The sequence below is a fragment of the Eurosta solidaginis genome, chromosome 3, assembly GCF_040869045.1.
Source record: "Eurosta solidaginis isolate ZX-2024a chromosome 3, ASM4086904v1, whole genome shotgun sequence".
NCBI lineage: Eukaryota > Metazoa > Arthropoda > Insecta > Diptera > Tephritidae > Eurosta > Eurosta solidaginis.
Window position 1 is genome coordinate 41792251 of NC_090321.1, and position 22444 is coordinate 41814694.

General features: G+C 33.8%; 2 protein-coding genes across 12 annotated transcripts in view; both read left to right on the forward strand.

The window, feature by feature from the left end:
- Window positions 1-22444, forward strand: part of LOC137243612 (ecdysone receptor-like) — a 641164-nt gene that overhangs the window by 516494 nt on the left and 102226 nt on the right. The gene's annotated exons all lie outside the window — the stretch shown is intronic.
- Window positions 1-22444, forward strand: part of LOC137243614 (ecdysone receptor-like) — a 223266-nt gene that overhangs the window by 196388 nt on the left and 4434 nt on the right. The window lies entirely within an intron of this gene.

Below are 22444 nucleotides of genomic sequence, written 5' to 3' on the forward strand. Positions count from 1 at the left end.
ATACAATTTTTTTTGTTTAACATTTTTCAAAATAACCAATTTATTGTTTTAGCTTGTTTTGTATTTTTCTATTTATTTGATTTAATGTTTTTAGATACTTAATTTTTTTTTTTCATTACAGTAATTTTATTGTTTTTAATTTTCCAATATATTTTTTTTATTTTCTTTACCTTTTTTTAATGTTATTCCTTCGTATTTTCTTTTCTTTTTGATTTATTTGATTTTAATTTATATAAAATTTTGTTGTTGTTCAATTTATGCTGTTTATTCTTTATTTTGTCAAATATTTACTCAATTTTATTTTATATATCGTTTTCTTTGATTCAATATTTTTTTATCTTGTTTCAATAGTCATATTGGTTTGTTTTTTATAACTCTTTTTTTATACTCAGTTGAGTAGAGCTCACAGAGTATATTAAGTTTGATTGGATAACGGTTGGTTGTACATATATAAAGGAATCGAGATAGATATAGACTTCCATATATCAAAATAATCAGGATCGAAAAAAAATTTGATTGAGCCATGTCCGTCCGTCCGTCCGTCCGTTAACACGATAACTTGAGTAAATTTTGAGGTATCTTGATGAAATTTGGTATGTAGGTTCCTGAGCACTCATCTCAGGTCGCTATTTAAAATGAACGATATCGGACTATAACCACGCCCACTTTTTCGATATCGAAAATTTCGAAAAACCGAAAAAGTGCGATAATTCATTACAAAAGACAGATAAAGCGACGAAACTTGGTAGATGAGTTGAACTTATGACGCAGAATAGAAAATTAGTAAAACTTTGGACAATGGGCGTGGCACCGCCCACTTTTAAAAGAAGGTAATTTAAAAATTTTGCAAGCTGTAATGTGGCAGTCGTTGAAGATATCATGATGAAATTTGGCAGGAACGTTACTCCTATTACTATATGTACGCTTAATAAAAATTAGCAAAATCGGAGAAGGACCACGCCCACTTTTAAAAAAAAAATTTTTTTAAAGTAAAATTTTAACAAAAAATTTAATATCTTTACAGTATATAAGTAAATTATGTCAACATTCAACTCCAGTAATGATGTGGTGCAACAAAATACAAAAATAAAAGAAAATTTCAAAATGGGCGTGGCTCCGCCCTTTTTCATTTAATTTGTCTAGGATACTTTTAACGCCATAACTCGAACAAAAATTAACCAATCCTTTTGAAATTTGGTACGGGCATAGATTTTATGACGTTAACTGTTTTCTGTGAAAATGGGCGGAATCGGTTGATGCCACGCCCAGTTTTTATACACAGTCGTCCGTCTGTCCTTCCGCATGGCCGTTAACACGATAACTTGAGCAAAAATCGACATATCTTTAATGAACTTCGTTCACGTGCTTACTTGAACTCACTTTATCTTGGTGTGAAAAATGAACGAAATCCGACTATGACCACGCCCACTTTTTCGATATCGAAAATTACGAAAAATGAAAAAAATGCCATAATTCTATACCAAATACGAAAAAAGGGATTAAACATGGTAAGGTAATTGGATTGTTTTATTGACGCGAAATATAACTTTAGAAAAAACTTTATAAAATGGTTGTGACACCTACCATATTATGTAGAAGAAAATGAAAATGTTCTGCAGGGCGAAATAAAAAACCCTTAAAATCTTGGCAGGTATTACATATATAAATAAATTAGAGGTATCCAACAGATAATGTTCTGGGTCACCCTGGTCCACATTTTGGTCGATATCTGGAAAACGCCTTCACATATACAACTACCACCTTTCCCTTTTAAAACTCTCATTAATGCCTTTAATTTGATACCCATATCGTACAAACTCATTCTAGAGTCACCCCTGGTCCACCTTTATGGCGATATCTCGAAAAGGCGTCCACCTATAGAACTAAGCCCCACGCCCTTTTAAAATACTCATTAACACCTTTCATTTGATACCCATATCGTACAAACATATTCTAAAGTCACCCCTGGTCCACCTTTATGGCGATATCTCGAAACGGCGTGCACCTATGGAACTAAGGATTACTCCCTTTTAAAAAACTCATTAACACCTTTCTTTTGATACCCATATTGTACAAACAAATTCTAGGGTCACCCCTGCTCCACCTTTATGGCGATATCTCGAAACGGCGTCCACCTATGGAACTAAGAATTACTCCCTTTTAAAAAACTCATTAACGCCTTTCTTTTGATACCCATATTGTACAAACAAATTCTAGGGTCACCCCTGGTCCACCTTTATTGCAATACCTCTAAATGGCGTCCACCTATAGAACTAATGCCCACTCCCTTTTAATATACTCATTAACTCCTTTCGTTTGATACCCATATTGCACAAACGAATTCTAGAGTCACCCCTGGCCCACCTTTATGGCGATATCTCGAAACGGCGTGCACCTATGGAACTAAGGATTACTCCCTTTTAAAAAACTCATTAACACCTTTCTTTTGATACCCATATTGTACAAACAAATTCTAGGGTCACCCCTGCTCCACCTTTATGGTGATATCTCGAAACGGCGTCCACCTATGGAACTAAGGATTACTCCCTTTTAAAATACTCATTAACACCTTTCTTTTGATACCCATATTGTACAAACAAATTCTAGGGTCACCCCTGGTCCACCTTTATGGCGATATCTCGAAAATGCGACCACCTATACAACAACCACCACTCCCTTTTAAAACCCTCATTAATACCTTTAATTTGATACCCATATCGTACAAACACATTGTAGAGTCACCCCTGGTCCACCTTTGTGGCGATATTTCAAAACGGCGTCCACCTATAGAACTAAGGCCCACTCCCTTTTAAAATACTCATTAACACCTTTCGTTTGATGCCCATATTGTACAAACATATTCTAGGGTCACCCCTGGTCCACCTATATGGCGATATCTCGAAACGGCGTCACCTATGGAACTAAGGATTACTCCCTTTTAAAATACTCATTAACACCATTCGTTTGATGCCCATATTCTACAAACAAATTCTAGGGTCACCCCTGGTCCACCTTTATGGCGATATCTCGAAACGGCGTTCACCTATGGAACTAAGGATTACTCCCTTTTAAAATACTCTTTAATGCCTTTCATTTGATACGCATGTCATACAAACACATTCCAGGGTTTCCCTCGGTTCATTTTCCTACATGGTTATTATACTCAGTTGAGCAGAGCTCACAGAGTATATTAAGTTTGATTGGATAACGGTTGGTTGTACATATATAAAGGAATCGAGATAGATATAGACTTCCATATATCAAAATAATCAGGATCGAAAAAAAATTTGATTGAGCCATGTCCGTCCGTCCGTCCGTCCGTCCGTCCGTCCGTTAACACGATAACTTGAGTAAATTTTGAGGTATCTTGATGAAATTTGGTATGTAGGTTCCTGAGCACTCATCTCAGGTCGCTATTTAAAATGAACGATATCGGACTATAACCACGCCCACTTTTTCGATATCGAAAATTTCGAAAAACCGAAAAAGTGCAATAATTCATTACAAAAGACAGATAAAGCGACGAAACTTGGTAGATGAGTTGAACTTATGACGCAGAATAGAAAATTAGTAAAATTTTGGACAATGGGCGTGGCACCGCCCACTTTTAAAAGAAGGTAATTTAAAAATTTTACAAGCTGTAATGTGGCAGTCGTTGAAGATATCATGATGAAATTTGGCAGGAACGTTACTCCTATTACTATATGTACGCTTAATAAAAATTAGCAAAATCGGAGAAGGACCACGCCCACTTTTAAAAAAAAAATTTTTTAAAGTAAAATTTTAACAAAAAATTTAATATCTTTACAGTATATAAGTAAATTATGTCAACATTCAACTCCAGTAATGATGTGGTGCAACAAAATACAAAAATAAAAGAAAATTTCAAAATGGGTGTGGCTCCGCCCTTTTTCATTTAATTTGTCTAGGATACTTTTAACGCCATAACTCGAACAAAAATTAACCAATCCTTTTGAAATTTGGTACGGGCATAGATTTTATGACGTTAACTGTTTTCTGTGAAAATGGGCGGAATCGGTTGATGCCACGCCCAGTTTTTATACACAGTCGTCCGTCTGTCCTTCCGCATGGCCGTTAACACGATAACTTGAGCAAAAATCGACATATCTTTAATGAACTTCGTTCACGTGCTTACTTGAACTCACTTTATCTTGGTGTGAAAAATGAACGAAATCCGACTATGACCACGCCCACTTTTTCGATATCGAAAATTACGAAAAATGAAAAAAATGCCATAATTCTATACCAAATACGAAAAAAGGGATTAAACATGGTAAGGTAATTGGATTGTTTTATTGACGCGAAATATAACTTTAGAAAAAACTTTATAAAATGGTTGTGACACCTACCATATTATGTAGAAGAAAATGAAAATGTTCTGCAGGGCGAAATTAAAAACCCTTAAAATCTTGGCAGGTATTACATATATAAATAAATTAGCGGTATCCAACAGATAATGTTCTGGGTCACCCTGGTCCACATTTTGGTCGATATCTGGAAAACGCCTTCACATATACAACTACCACCTTTCCCTTTTAAAACTCTCATTAATGCCTTTAATTTGATACCCATATCGTACAAACTCATTCTAGAGTCACCCCTGGTCCACCTTTATGGCGATATCTCGAAAAGGCGTCCACCTATAGAACTAAGCCCCACGCCCTTTTAAAATACTCATTAACACCTTTCATTTGATACCCATATCGTACAAACATATTCTAAAGTCACCCCTGGTCCACCTTTATGGCGATATCTCGAAACGGCGTGCACCTATGGAACTAAGGATTACTCCCTTTTAAAAAACTCATTAACACCTTTCTATTGATACCCATATTGTACAAACAAATTCTAGGGTCACCCCTGCTCCACCTTTATGGCGATATCTCGAAACGGCGTCCACCTATGGAACTAAGGATTGCTCCCTTTTAAAAAACTCATTAACGCCTTTCTTTTGATACCCATATTGTACAAACAAATTCTAGGGTCACCCCTGGTCCACCTTTATTGCAATACCTCTAAATGGCGTCCACCTATAGAACTAATGCCCACTCCCTTTTAATATACTCATTAACTCCTTTCGTTTGATACCCATATTGCACAAACGAATTCTAGAGTCACCCCTGGCCCACCTTTATGGCGATATCTCGAAACGGCGTGCACCTATGGAACTAAGGATTACTCCCTTTTAAAAAACTCATTAACACCTTTCTTTTGATACCCATATTGTACAAACAAATTCTAGGGTCACCCCTGCTCCACCTTTATGGCGATATCTCGAAACGGCGTCCACCTATGGAACTAAGGATTACTCCCTTTTAAAATACTCATTAACACCTTTCTTTTGATACCCATATTGTACAAACAAATTCTAGGGTCACCCCTGGTCCACCTTTATGGCGATATCTCGAAAATGCGACCACCTATACAACAACCACCACTCCCTTTTAAAACCCTCATTAATACCTTTAATTTGATACCCATATCGTACAAACACATTGTAGAGTCACCCCTGGTCCACCTTTGTGGCGATATTTCAAAACGGCGTCCACCTATAGAACTAAGGCCCACTCCCTTTTAAAATACTCATTAACACCTTTCGTTTGATGTCCATATTGTACAAACATATTCTAGGGTCACCCCTGGTCCACCTATATGGCGATATCTCGAAACGGCGTCCACCTATGGAACTAAGGATTACTCCCTTTTAAAATACTCATTAACACCATTCGTTTGATGCCCATATTGTACAAACAAATTCTAGGGTCACCCCTGGTCCACCTTTATGGCGATATCTCGAAACGGCGTTCACCTATGGAACTAAGGATTACTCCCTTTTAAAATACTCTTTAATGCCTTTCATTTGATACGCATGTCATACAAACACATTCCAGGGTTTCCCTCGGTTCATTTTCCTACATGGTTATTTTCCCTTATGTTGTCACCATAGCTCTCAACTGAGTATGTAATGTTCGGTTACACCCGAACTTAACCTTCCTTACTTGTTTTATTTTCATTTACTTTATCACTTCTTTATTTAAATTCTTCTGAATTTCATTACGTTCAATTTATTTAATTTATTGCATCAAATATTAAGTGTTTTCAATATTAAAGCGTGAAGAAAATAAATTACTTTTAAAATTTTGCTTGCTTATACTTACATGCTCTGTTATTGAATGAAGTAAAATATGAAAAACAGCAAAAAAAGGATATTTTTGTTCCGAATATTCCGGACAAATAACTACAGCTTTTTACAGATTTTTATATACATATATTTTACTTTGTTTTAAGGTTTTTATTTTATTTAATTTGTACTTTTTTTAGATTTTACAATACATTTTTTAATTTAGATATACTTTATATAGTTGTTTAGTTTTATTTATGCTTTGCATATATTTTTAAGCTTTTCGTTGTTCATATATTTGGTGTAATACTTATATATACGATTTCGATTTTTATTTGGTTTTGTTTACTTTTGTTTGTTTTGTTTTATTTTTTTTTTTTACTTTTTTGTAATATTTACTTCACTTTGATACGAATTTTTTTCCTATTTTATACTTTACTTGACTTCGTGTTTAGTTTAGTTTAGCTTTATTTTTATTTTTTTAAGTTGCATTTGAATTTTTTTGTGAGTTAGTTTAATTTATTATTTTTATTATATTTTATTTTGTTTAATTGAATTTAACTTAATACAATTTTTTTATTGAATTTTTTTTTTTATTTTGGTTTATATTAATTTATTTTACTTAATTGAATCGTTATTAGTTTAGTTTTATTGAGGTTTTTTTTAAGTTATTTTATTTTATTTATTTTTTATATTTTGTTTATGTTTCTTCCCCTTTATTTAGTTTTACTTTTCCTTTTATACTAAATTTTATTTTTTTTATTTACTTTTATGTTTTTATATATATATTTAAGTTTGATTTATTTTATGTTTTTTATATTTAAATTTATATTTATTTTATTTTATTGTAGTTAGTTAAGTTTATGTTTTATTAGTGTATTTTTTTTTTTAATTATTTTTTTATGGTTTTATATAATTTTATTTTGTTGAATTTATTTAATTTAATTTCATATTTAATTTAATTTTATGTATTTTGTATATTATTTTTTTTAGATATTGTTATTTGATTTCTCTTATTTTATTTTTACTTTGTATTTTTACTTTTCTTTTATTTTATTCTATTTTATTTTGTTTCATCATATATTACTTTATTTTACATATATTTTTATTTAAAACTATTTGCTTTTATTATATTTAAATTTATTTTATTTTACAAATCTTTTTCATTATTTTTTAATATCATTTTATTTTATTGTTTAAGCTAAACATTTTTTTTATTAATTCCACTATTTTTCTGTATATGTCAAGTACGATTCAGTACACGAAAGACTTAAGCAAAGAACTTGCTGCTCAAATTTCATAAGCTTTAACCCAACAACTAAGCCAATAAAAACGCATCAATCAATGGCTAAATATGAACAGGTCTTGTAATTGCAATCGCTTGCAACAACAACAACAAAAACCAACAATCAAAAATGTTGTACTAGGTTGAAAAAGTAAAAAATCCCCCACTTATTTAAAACGCCTCACAGCATGCAATAAACAAGAATTCAGCCAGCCAGTTTAGTAAGCCACTGAGTAAGTGAGGCAGGGCAAACAGGTAGTTGAATTGGTCGATTGTTAACACACATACAAATAAAGCAGCAAAATCGAAAGCCCACTAAGTTGTTAAGTTTATTGTTGCGCTGGCTGTGGCAAAACCCACTTTACAACGTTACTAAGCGTGGTTGTTGTAAGCATGGCTTGCTTGGATGCTTGGTTATTGAATGCGTGAAATTATTCACTTAAACTTGGCTTTGAATTTGACGCTATGTGCATTTTGTATATTTATGATGGTCGAGTTGGCTGCTAAGCTACATACGTCTCTCTTGTTATTGTTTTATTGCTATTACTTCTATACATACATATCTACTTGCTTAAATATAGTGTTCACTGGTTGTTTGGTTGACTGACTGGTTGGTTGGCTGTTTGTTTGTCTTTTGCGTCAGTGGCATAATCTAGTAGCTTGTGTGTACAGCAAACTAAGACCCGACATGCAACTGCAACAGTGGAACAAATTGAAAGTGGTTGCTACTAGTTATTGTTGGCAAAAGCGCGAGACAACGAAGGTGAAGGCAAGTGAAAAAATACTAGGTATCGTAAGTTGACTTTAAGCTAAGCGGAGATATGGTGATATGTGGGTACAGACACATACAAACATATAAATAAAAAATAAATGTAAGGCGCGATAACCTCCGAAGAGATTTTAGCCCGTGTTTCTCTTCCAATTTGCGTCGTGCTCCTCTTGATTTTCCCTACAAATTGGGCGGACGGGACTACATGTTTTATGTCGACTCCGAACGGCATCTGCAAGGCAGATGAGTTTTCAATGAGAGCTTTTCGTGGCAGAAATACACTCGGAGCGCTTGCAAAATACTGCCGAGGGGCGACCCCGCTTAGAAAAATTATCTTCTAATTGAAAAACCTTATATCTAAAATTTTGATGTTGCTTTGCCCGGGGTGTGAACCCAGGGCATACGGTGTGGTAGGCGGAGCATGCTACCATAACACCACGGTGGCCGGCAAACATATACTAGAGTTAAATAATTGGCAAGACAACAAACCGCCAATGGCTTCACTGGCTTAAAGCCAACGGCAGTGTCTTGCATTTCAGTATTTTTTATGCTGACTGGCTTATGGTTGGGAAAATGTATTTTGTTGCTGTGTCTTGAGCTTCATAGTTTAAGTTTAAGCTGACAATAATAGTACGAACAAAAGCAAAAAAAACAAAGACAGCAAATTGAAAATTTGCGTTACACTGCAGCGAATGTCGGTAGGAAAATTTTTTTTTGCTCATTTGAAAGTGATTCGTTGCGACTTTTCGTTGCGCTTTAATGCTTCTTTTGCATTTTTTCGCCCATTTTTCTTCTTTTATCTAGCACCATAATTATTGGTGTTGTTTTTACATGGTATATTGCTGTTGTCATTACTGCATTTTTTCTTCTGCCCATCTTATTGCTTGTATTAAGTCTTTGCTAGATAAGTATGTATATCTGTACATATTTATTACTAAGCTGAAAGCGAATGGTTTCATGCTTGGTATACCTGAAAGGCATACAAACATATAACACCAAGTTAGTGAAAACGTACATACTAAACACTTTTTTGTTTTCTATCTTTAAGTTGAATTTTTATTTTCAACTTTAAACACGTTCGTAGACGTTTCAAATTAAATCTAATTATATGGCCTTTACCTGACACTGGCTAATGCGAAAAATAGAAAAATACAAATTTAATTTTCTTTTTTGACCGCGAATATCCTTGAACTTAAGTAAAGAGGAAAAGGTTTATTTGAGCCTATGAGTAAACCTGTGGATCAAAGAAAAATCTTTGTTTCTTAGGTTTCTAAGAGCATTGTGATGTTTTTGGGTTACTGATCACGAATATAATTTGAATATAAAATATAATCAAAATAAGTTTTAGAAAATGGAGCTTTTATTTGAAGAAAAAAAAAAAAACACAAAAAAGCGTGCTTTATATGCCTGATGTTACGTGAATTTTTTTTTAAATTACCTATAAATAGAATATAAAACAAGCGTGTTGAATCTTTGCTTAGTGACGCTTGAACATATGTTTTTGAGCTAATAAGCTTAATAATAAGATCCAGATATAACAAAAAAAGAAAAAACATTGCTTCGAAGTGTGCTTGATGATATTTGAAAACAAATTTTTAATTCAGCTTAATAAGCTAAAGAGATGTCAAAATGATAAGCAAAAGCTTGCTTGACGCTATACTTGATGAGTAATCGGTTTGTTATCGGCTTCTTATCGGCTTGTTATCGACTGGTTACAGAAGTGTTATTTGATTTTTTATTGAAGTTTTATCGGTATCTGTCGATAGTTCTCCGATAACAAATCGGAAACTTATTATTTAAGAATTCATGAGCTTAACACCGGCTTATAATAATTGAATATTCAATTATTATGTTTTTCTAAGAGAAACTGAAAAGAAAGAAAGAAACATTTACTGACATATTGCGATGGTACCATTTCGAAAACCGCCACTTAATCATCATCAGGCAATTTCATAATGTTATCAAAGGTTACACCGAGATTCGACACGCGAATCACACGGTGAAAATGCAGCTGCCTTAACCACTAGGCTATCCTGCTTGTATTTGTTTCCTTGCTTAATTCAGTTTATCTCATTTCTACACTAACAACACAATTGAGACATTCTGCTTCTATATTAATTTGTGTGTTGTGTAGATTTGCTTTTGTATAGTTTCTTTTCTCGTTGCGAATGAGAAGGTTTGTAAACTCGGGCTCAGTTTTTTTACATATTTATGTTTGTTTGTTTAATGATGTGTTCAATTTATACTTATTATTTAAGAATTCATGAGCTTAAAACCGGCTTATAATAATTGAATATTCAATTATTATGTTTTTCTAAGAAACTTTTCGAGAACAAATGATAACACGCCGACAACAAATGAATAACACTCCGATAACCGTTCTACTACAAATCGATACATTTTTGAGATCGATAACTTTTTGATAAAAATTTTGTACCACTGCGGTAGCAAATCGATTAATTTTTGATAACAAGGCGGTCATTTTTTGATAGCAAATCTGAAAAGAAGAGACCCCAGAAACAATAATGATAATAAATCCACAATTTTTTCGATTACAAATCGAGAGCTTCTTAATAACATGTTGCTAATGTATCGATAATAAAACGATAAATTTTGATAACAAATCGATAACTTTTTAATAGTAAATCAAAAAATTTTTGATAACTTTTTGATAAAAATCGGTAATTTGGTTAAAAAATCAAAAACCTTTTGATGTCGATTCGAAAATTTTTCAACGATTACTCTTTATAAGAAATTACTACTTTTTTGATAACCATTCGTGAGTTTTTCGATAGCAAATCAAAAACTTTTTTAATTACAAATCGCTAATTTTTTGATAGTATGCCGATAACTTATTGATAACACTCCGAAAACAAATCAATAAAAATTCGAAATCTTTTGATAACAGACCGATAACTTTTCGATCAATAATTGATCATAAGTCGATATTTTTTGCGATAACGATCTGATAACTCGTCTATAAAAAATCGATAACTCATCGAAAACCTATGTCATCGATATCAAATTTATAACAATTTCGATAACAAATCGGCTATACCACGTCGATAACACTTGTCCTTTCCTTTATTTGCTTTCCTTGCCTTGACTCAATTTCCTGTTTAATTTCGCTTATATCAACTCTACCACGTGCATTGTTCCCACAGTATGCTACAGAGTGGTGCCTACACTCACGCTTACATACTGTATTCCCCCATACCGTGAGCAAATATGTTTATAGATAAAAATTACTTGGTGATGCAAGTGTTTTTGGGAAGAGTATAGAATTCTGTGCTCATAGTTCGCGACTATTGAATCCTATTTGATTGTCCACAATTTCTATTAAGACTGATTCTATGGATGTGTTGTCTTAACCGAACGACGAGTTCAACCTTATCTTGCTTATGTTTGAACAGCTATTGGATAGATTTAGTAAAAAATCAGTATAAGATTTTTTTTTTTAAATAATCAAACAGTGCTAAAGCAAGCTTGAAGTTATCACTTCCCATGCTTGAACTCTTAACTTTTATCTATCGTAATTCGAATGATGCATAATCCACACTTGAAAAGAAAATAACCCAACAGTGCTAAAGTCTGCTAGATGTTATGATTGATCAAGCTTGAACTCTTAACTTATATCTTTAGATTATATCTATTGAAACATAATTTGTGCTATGACTGGCTATGCTTGAAGAGTGCTTATGATTAATCAACCATGCTTGATTTATTAATTAAAAGCAATTCTCATAAGTAATACCTGATTTATTTTTCTTATAATAACAATGAGCATATAAGATAATACCAGGAAGCGACTTATTATGCTTGTTGTACAAGTTTGCATTCAGCGTTAAAAATAGCTTACAAAAATAACAAAAATTACCTATAGCCACCGAAGAGCAACAAGAACAAGGTAGGCATTTACGAATTTGTGAGCATAAAAATCAAAACAAAGTATGTGCATATATGTATATATGGTAAGGGCAAAACAAAATAAAAAACTAAACGGGCATATAACTTCTATATTGATGGTAGACAAATGTTGGCTAACTAGCTCGGGGGCAAGCGGCTAAAAAGTGGAGAATTTGCACAATTGTTATAGCAAAAAAATCAAAAATATATGAACATGCAACCTTTTTGTGGCATTCATTTATTATACTATACTTGTATTTCGATTCTTTTGCAAACAGGTTGCAAAAGAACATATAGTAAAATGTTTAAAAACATGTCAAATAGAAACAAAAACAAGTAAGGACGGGACTGTCTTCGGCTGTGCCGAAGACTTCATACGTTTCATGAATGGGGCTGAACAATATCCCGTTCTTATCCCGTTCGTAATCTCCAAATAATCGGATGTATAAGACAAGGAATATATAGTGAACAAATGTACATACCTAAACGATTTTTAAGATAAATATAAAATAAAAAATGGCAAAAAACCCCCTTATCTGAACGATCGGTTGTACGGGATATATATTATATATAGCTCCGATCGAAATTATTTTTACAGGAAATCTTCAATGATATATTAGAATATATATCACCAAGTTTCACGTTTTTATATCGGACTAAGGGAGAAATGGCCAAAAATGGGATAGGTATATACTCTATATAGCTCCGATCAAAGTGATTTTTTCAGGAAATCGTCTATGATATATTAAAGTGTATATCACCGAGTTTCACGTTTATACTTTCTAAATTAAGTGAGAAATGGGCAAAAATCTTTCTATCTGAACGATCGGTTGTATGGGATATATATTATATATAGCTCCGATCGAAATTATTTTTACAGGAAATCTTCAATGATATATTAGAATAAATATCACCAAGTTTAACGTTTTTATATTGGAAATTAAGGGAGAAATGGCTAAAAATCTTTCTATCTGAACGATCGGTTGTATGGGATATATATTATATATAGCTCCGATCGAAATGATTTTTTCATGAAATCTTCTCTATGATATATTAGAATAAATATCACCAAGTTTAACGTTTTTCTATTGGAAATTAAAGGTGAAATTGCCAAAAAATCTTTATATCTGAACGATCGGTCGTGTGGGATATATACTATATATAGCTCCGATCAAAGTGATTTTTTCAGAAAATGTTCTACGGTATATTAAAATATATATCACCGAGTTTCACGTTTATACTTTCTAAATTGAGGGAGAAATGAGCAAAAATCTTTCTATCTGAACGATCGGTTGTATGGGATATAACTATATATAGCTCCGATCAAAGTGATTTTTTCAGCATATCTTCTATGATATATTAGAATATATATCACCGAGTTTCACTTTTATACTTTCTAAAATGCAGCAGGAATGCCAAAATCATCTTATCTGAACGCTCGGTTGCATGGGAGATATATGTTATAGTGGTCCGATCCTACCCGATCCGACAAATGTCTAATATAATACAAAAATACGTCCTTGTGCCAAATTTCATTGATATATCTCAAAATTTGAGGGATTAGTTTGCGTTCAAACAGACAGACGGATGGACATGGCTATATCAGCTCAGTTCGTCGCCCTGATCTATTCGGTATGCTTAATGGTGAGTCTATCTTCTATATTTCTCAACGTTACATACATCGGACCAAAGTGAATATACCATTTCATGTTCATGAAAGGTATAATAAGTCGATAATAAAATGGAAGCCTCAGGAAATGCTTTACTCTGTGAGTGACTTACACATTTTAAGTAGAAGCAGGGCGGCCGCTTTAAATTGGTGGAGATTTTATGAGGAAAACGAGTCGCAGTTATGGCGTTATTTTCCCACTCAGTTATAAATGAATCTCCCCTTTGTATTTAGATATACATTAACTACCTTACGAATAGTTCCCTTAATCTTAAATGTTTTTATTTCAATATTTACTGCCTTCTACATTTGTTTACTGCCGGTGTGAAATTCGAAACTACAAATCAATGTTAACTTGGTCGACCAGTTTAAGCTGGTTGCTTCTTTTGTTGAGATGTTGCGAGAGTAAATTCTAACTTAATTGTTTTTGTTTGCCTCATAGAGTGGAAACCGATGCGCTTTTCACATTATGTAGGAAGTACAAATATCGGGTGACACAAAGTGAATCAAAATTTAAGCCGCCGTAAACAAAAAAAAAATAAAAATAAAATGACAATGTTGATCCCTGTGAAGGTGTTGCTGATAATTACATATTATTACTATAATTATAAGCATTCTTAACAGTAGTTGGGAATTATGCTTGTAAAATGAAAGGGAAGGAAAACTAGAGTATGCTGCAAAGTGTGTTGAGCTAATTATTATTTTTATTTGGTTTCTACCACCTTGATGCGACGTCATTCGTTTCAATAAAATAATTCATCCCACTTCTGATTCTTAGAGCTTCATTCTGTATTGTGAACGATAGCTCAGACGAACGATTCGCCTCCAAACGATTTCGTCCAGCAATGGGATTCTCTATCATTTTCGTTCGATTTTTACGTTTTTTACTTTATGTCAAACAGGCAGACGAAAGCAATTGTTTCATAATATGTTGTCATCGTTTAACACAGTGCAAATACACGAGCGATTCATCTCTGCGGCGAAACGAACGTTCCTATCGTAATAGAGAATGAGGCCGTTAATTTGAATTTAGCAGCTTTTTTTCATACAAAATTTCGCTTCAAACAAATGGCATTCAAAACAGCTGTTATTGTAGTGATGTGTAGTAATTCATACAAAAACTTATAACCTTTGAGCGAATTTCTACTATGGTGCGCCAAATCACGTCCATCCCGACATCATCGACAGTACGATACTTTTGTTTTTCAGCTACGAAAAATGTATGATAAATTGACCCGGAGACCCATCCATCGCAACATCAACAGCAATACAGTTTTGTTTTCAACTAGATAAAATGTATGTTAAAAAAATAGACTTGAATTTGGGCTTAGTTTTCAAATATATCTACTTATTGCATGCTATAATGTTTTACATAATTTTTTTTTGTTTCAAACCCATTCAAATGCCTTTCCATCACACACTAATTGCGTAATTTATGCCACACTACAAAAAGGCCGCGCATGCGTATGAATATTTCTGCACGCAGATACGTTCTAACATCATGCTGTGCATGACTAAATGCTTCATATATTAATTCTTAATTCTACGAAAATTTGCTGAGTAATTACAAAGTAGTTAATAATGATCGCGCACAAATTTCAAATACACTTATAGGCACGCCTCAAGTATGTCTTGCATATTAGCCGATGGGAAGAGGTACATATGAGTTATATATGTATAAGTTGTAATCCCTTTTTAGAAACTCCCGAAACAAATAATTCGGGAATTCAAAATGAAAACATAAGTAGCACTGGTCGAAACTCCATCCATATATAAACCCAACAAGATACAAACAAAACGTTTTCCAACACTGTTTGAATGAAGTACAGAAAAAGCCAAATAAATTTGAGGAAAGGGCAAGAGCAAGCATTGATATTTTTGTGGTTTTCTGAAGTAAATAGGCAAACTAATTAAACGACCCCTATATTAGGAGAAACCTTTTTTCCTAGCTGGCGAGGAAATAGGCGGGAATAGGCTTCAGTCGTATGGAATCCACGGAAACCGAAATCTATTCCAAAACAATCCCTACTCCTTCGGTTGAGGTGATTACAATGGAATCTAGGCCAGAATTTCTCTCCCCACTCTAGTCTTCGGAAACATATACACCTACCTAATCTACAAAGTCGGAGTGATACGTTTGATATATTATTCATTGCGGATCTAACCAGAACCACTGATTAGAGCTCTGTTTTGCTTAGCGGGATTATTTGCAACGTCCCCTTAAGCCCGTGTAGACATCTCCAATCATTTTTCTAAAGCACATGTAGATCAGACTTTGATATCAATGAACCTTCCCGATTTGGTGCCAGGATGCGCATTGCGAATCATCGTTTAAGACCATATATTTTAGCTATAAATAGAAAATAAAAAATAATATTTCGGAAACCAGAATCTATTCCAAAATAATCCCTTTGAGGGGGTAACAATGGGATCTAGAACAGAATTTTCCTTCCTACTCTGATCTTCTGAAACGTATACACCTACCTAAGGTACAAAGTCGGAGAGATATGCTTGATGTGCTATTCATAGCGGAACTAACCAGAAGTGCAGTACACATTTCTTTTTTGCTTAGCGAGATTATTTGCAACGTCCCCTTAATCCCGTCTAGAAATTTCCAACCACTTTTCTAGAGCACATGTAGATCAGACTTTGATATCAACGAACCTCACCGATGTTTGTGCCAGGATGGGCATCATCATTTAAAACCATATATTCAAGCCATAAATAGGAAATAAAAAGCAATAATTCTGGTGGTTGGTTTAGTAACGCGCCCTATTCAACCTCCCACGCAGCAAAACCCTATTTTTTGTGTGATAATTTTGCATTTTATGCTAGAAATTAAGGTCATGCCGCCAGCATTGTTAGTCAGTTGTATATGATTTAGTGTTGCCCATTATCGCGTCTATTCCAACAACATATTAAATTTTTAATATACATATACAATAATATGCGAAACGACTATAAAATGTATTAGGTACATTTTTGTCGCATTTTGAGAATATGCAACTACAAAAAAGGGATGCTACATTGGAAACTTATTATTTCCAACCAATCAACAAACTTTTATCATATTGCCCGGCAGCCCGTCCATTCCGACATCAACAACACTTCCATAACGAATTTTGATGCAAGACGATTTTGAAAGTTTGACATGATAGCTCGTTTGGGAATGAGATATCGCACTATATTCAACTCAGCTGGTAACGTGCACTTCTGTGAGGCAGAAAACAATCATGTGGATGCTACAAATTTAAATCATCGTAAGTTTTAAGGCAACACATGATAACGAACAAAATACAACTCATTTCATAGCATAACATCGCCTCTAGCACAAACTCATATAGAAGCAATATTTTATATACGCCCTTAAGTATATATACCTTTTGGCTATGTATCTGCTACAACGAAAAAGGTTAGCCATCAATATTAGTCAATTACTAACCAATCATTAGACCGAACATTTAACTACAACCTCATTGCTGTTGTAATGATAGTTTAAGATGGTCTAACATCAACATACACAACAATGGCCTTGTATTGCAAATCGAGTTTCTGCATAAGCAAATTAAAAAAACATAAACAACAAACCAAACAAAGCGTGCGAGACACATTTTTCATCATCTATCATAAAAGAAATATATATAAAAGAGTATTTATAAAAGCTGTTAGAGCTTATAAATATGAAATCTGCAACAAATTTTACTGAACCAATGTGTATTCCTTCCTATATATATAAGAAACTGCAGCAGTTATGTATATTGGACTCCCCAACATGCTCAACTCCATCTGTGCTGTGCTTGGTAGCCCTAAACATGTTTGTAGTCTTGTGGTTGTTTCTTGTTATTCGAGCGCTGATCACCTACTAAGCAACTTTGACAACCTCCTACCATGTTTTTCATACAAGCATATATGTAATTGTGTATATATGTGTGTGGTTAAGCTATAAGCCATGTATCCAAGTTGTTGGCCTAAAGCACAAAAGCCGCCGCAGTTTGCTTCAACCTGCAGCTGCCCTTTGTTCGTTTTGCTGCCATGAGAAACCATTCGCTATTCTACTCGTATGCTGCTATTCGTATCAGTGTTTGTTATGTGTTTCTACCTTTTGTAAAGCACTATTTTAGCTTGTCTGACCCCTTTTGCTGCTCTTGTTATTTTGCTTCCTTACCCCATACCTAACTATAATTCTTTTTATTAGTTCTAAGTTATTATGTTTTCTTATTTTGATTTCCTTTTATCTTAAACTACAAATGTTTTTGTTTTTGCACTTTTGTTTTCTTTGGAGGTAACTATTATTCAGTCGGTCGTTCCTTTGCTAGTTGGTTGATTGGTAGGTTGCTTCATTCTTTTTTGCTATATTTTGGTTGCTTGCCTTTGTAGTGCTCTTGATCTTGGCCAAGCATCTGCAGTTTATATTGACTCGCTTGACTTGCTTTGGTTTTAGTTGTGGTTTTGTCTATATTTTTTATTTCTTCTACTAACTTTTCATGCTTAGATGAGCTTGAACATTTCTAAGTTGTACCGTAGATGTACATAAGTGATTTTGCTTTCACTTTATATTTATTTATTCATTTATAACTAACTAATACTTAGATGTGCTTATATGGTTTGCTTTAGCTTCTATTGTTTGTAATTGTCTTTATGTTTCTTAAAACCCGCTCACAAACCCTTAGGCCCGGAATTTCAATAGTTCGAAACTAGATTTATTTTAAAACTCATTTCACATATTAAAACTCACACAGGGCAGAGCAGTGCCCTGGAACCGATTACGCTTGAGTAACATTAGATGTTAAGTTGAAAACTAACGTTTCTCAAGCGTTTTTTCCTAGCAGTAGCTCAGCTAGAGAAACATAGCACGCTCAACAGAAAGGTAATTTTTTTTGGCAAAACATGCTGTTCCTCGAGTTGAGAAAAATTAAGTACTAAAATGTGATTCTCTAGTTGGACTCAAATATAAGATTCTATAAAAAAAACTTCATTGCTGCAACTTTTGTTTACTTTTTTGAGGAGATCGATTCGAAGACTTTAAACTTCTCAAGGGTTGAAAAATAAATAAAGAAATGTTGGAGATCCACTTGAGAACTATACATTTTTCAAAGTTTGGATAATAATTGCAGAATGATGTTGGAAATCAACTTGAGAACTATAAATTTTTCAATGGTTGGAGAGTGATTACATAATAATGGCTGATATAAATTAGAGAATTATACATTTCAAAGCTTGAGAGTAATTTGAGAATAATGTTGGATATCAACTTGAGAGCTATCACTTTCGCAAAGGCTGGAGACTATGCGGAGAATGATGTTGGATATCCGCTTGAGAACTATAAATTTTTCAATGGTTGGAGAGTAATTTTGTAATGGTTACCTTTATAAATTTGAAAACCATACATTTTTAAAAAGGTGGAGAAATGTTTGTTGGGATCGATATATTTTATATTGATAGTCAATAATCTCGCATAGCACAGCATCTAAGAGTGTGTTGGAGTGTAAGTAATCCCTCGAAAGAATCGGGATTGGGAGAAGCATATATCTAGATTGGAATAAAAAGGCGGATGATCTTGTTAAAAAGGGTGCATCACTCGAAAATTGCTCTGTAGACATCCCACTTAGATTGAGCGAGATTAGAAGAAGGCGAGGTTTGCACATGATCGGCCAAGCGAGAAATGCATGAAGCCAAGCGCGGGGAAGGTGTCGGAAATCATGTGTAGGTCTTATAACCTTAGACAAACGGATTTACTATTATGACTGTAGACTCATGACGGGTATCCTGACTGGACACTGCCCTTGGCGTTATATGCCTTTAAATTAGGTTTGGTAAGCAGATGTAGGAAGTGCGGGTTGGAGGAGGAAACGATCGAACATGTTTTGTGCTCGTGCCATGCGCTTGTCAGGCTAAGACTCCAGCTATTAGGAGTCTCACAACTGTCAGGCCTAGAAGCAGCAAGTGGCTTAAGCCCTAGAAGGCTTCCAGTATTTGCCAGAGGACGGAGTTATTTTATAACATATGTAGGTCCTGGTTTATGATAGGATTTTTTAGTTTGGTCGTTAAATTAACTTCTGGTAACACTGCGCACTCATTCAGCCTATGTGAGGCCCTCACAGACCGTCCAGTTCAACCTTACCTAACCTGGGATCGATAAGCGTTGCTGTACGGTCAATTAGAGTGCTGCAAATAAGCACACTGCAAGAAAAAGATTGCAACAAGGTGTTGAATCAACTGCGCACAAATCGCTGATTCGTAATTGACCGTTTTAGTAGTAAAATAAATGTTACACCACATTGGCGTCGGTTTCAAGAACTTTATTTCAACTTTTTCTCCAAAAATTTTCACCATATTGTTATATTATAATTATATTTACATATATTTGTGTTCGCACATTTGATATAAAATTTTTCCGGTTTCTTTGAATTTAGAACAAAAATCAGACGAATAAGTACATACTTACATATCGGACAAAAAATTCCGTACTTACATATGTATGTATGTACTTACTAACCGAACTTCAATTGGACGTATATCAAATATGCTGGTACATATTAAACATTATACACTTTATTACTTTGTTTTATTAAACGAACTTTCACGAAATTTTAGTTTTTATAATTTATTTGATTTACAGTTTTGAAGTAGTCACGACCGATTCTCAATTCTTTCAGTTGCAGCTCAGCTCATTCTCAATTTCTTCTCTCGCATGTAGTGTCCACACTTGATTGTTTCGAACAAAACTTGTATAAATGTTTGACATAACATTTTAAATAAAGAACTTGTAAGTTATAGAAAACAAAAGAATCAAATCGCGGGAAAGAATCACCACTGGAGTAGCTTGACATGTAAATCGGCAAGTTTAATTCTCGTAACACTTTCTTTTGAAACGATTCCAAAACAACGCAAACTTTTATGCTGTCGGAAACATCAAAATTAAAAAGGATGTTTTTTATTATCTTATTAGATTCGTTCACGTGAGTGAAAATTCGTAAAAGTTAATCAAAATATTACTAACTTTGGAAAAATCCTGTTCGTTCAAACAAAACATTTGCAACAAGAGGGCGCAATTTTGCATTTCGCTTGGAGGAGAAATTGCAAAATTGTACCCGATAAATAGGTGTCCAGGTACCGCATAATTTTTTGCAGTGGTATGCACAGTAGGTAAATTCAAAAAAGGGATTTTTCGTTTTGTATTGATAACTGAAAAACTAGTTTTTTGTTGTTTCCCAATTGGTGTTTTTTTTCGATTTGGTGGTTTCCTTATTTTGGTATTTTTGTTTTTAACAAGTGGCACCATCGTCATATGTACAAAGTAGAGAGCGCAGTGAGCGTAAAATTCTCTTTGAAATTTTCTCATGCATTGACTGTTGCTCGCTGTTGAAATGACCAGTGAGATCAGCTGTATTAACAGGGAAATCAGTTAGATTGATTAGGAATCTGTCAATTTTACAGAATTTTTTTTAACTTAAGAGGGACAATTTCTCTTCTGTTGAAATGACTAAACTAATTTATTCGCTTGACAAAGAAATCGGTCCAATTAACCATAACTCTATCTATTTCATGAAATCTCCGTTAATTCAAGAACAATAGAAACCGATTTGTTGCTTTTAATAGCACCATTTCCTTCAGTGTATGCGCGTAAGGTTTGTAATCAACTGTACTACTCCGGATACGGTTCGAGAAGTGGCAGGTTCTTTTAGATTATGCAGTGAACAGTTGGTATGAGTTAAGAGCGGTTCTTTATCCTCAAATGTGTTTGGATACCGGTCCGATCCATGCAGTCCATTAGATAGTGTAGTGTTCATCAGCAGTTCTTCTTGCTTTCTGTTGACCTTTTTCTACATATTGAATTCTAGTCCGATATTACAGTGGGAGTCTACTTTCACGCCTCAATACTTAACTACTTTTTTAAGACTATGTTCAGAGAAACTGGCGTCGATACTTACGATAGGTACTAAACGAAATGTATCAAAGGGGTGTATCGACATAAAAATAACTGCCATTTTCCTATATATGCCTTCTGCCCCAAATATTGACCTGAATTTGGACTTGGTAGCCCAGAAATGTGTTTGATGCCAGTATTTATGATGCAAAGCGTGCTATCAATAAAGAGGTTATTTCAAGGTGGCCTGTCTCAGAGATATCAACTAAAATGTGAACCAAGTTCGGCAAACTAAAGGTTAACAAAAAAAATTTTTTTAAATTTGATAAGTCATTATGGTAGGATCTTGCGTGAAAAGAGCTGCAGAGGAAAGAGATGTAGATGGAGATGCAAAGAATTATAAGAAAAACAAGGAGAATGTGAGATAATACAAAGAGGGTGAGTATGTGATGGACTGATCTCTCAATATGACATATGCGTACTTCGTATGGTGTATATATCTTTTATCTGGAAATGTCTTTGTTGAATATTTAAAGTTCATTATTTTATTATCGTCGGACTAGAAAGAGATATATTCAGGTAGCGTAAAAATGTTATAGATTGATTGATTAATTTATTTAGTAATAATAGGATTACTTGTGATTACACCGATATTATTTACAAAATTTGAATCTGCTATTTTTTTACAAAATCGATACCTTTTATTTTGAATGATTTAATATTTTGATCTTTTGCGATGATGTTTTGCAATACTTCTGTAATCTTAAGTCTTTAACGTTTCTTAGCCCATATGGTGTAACTTTTTT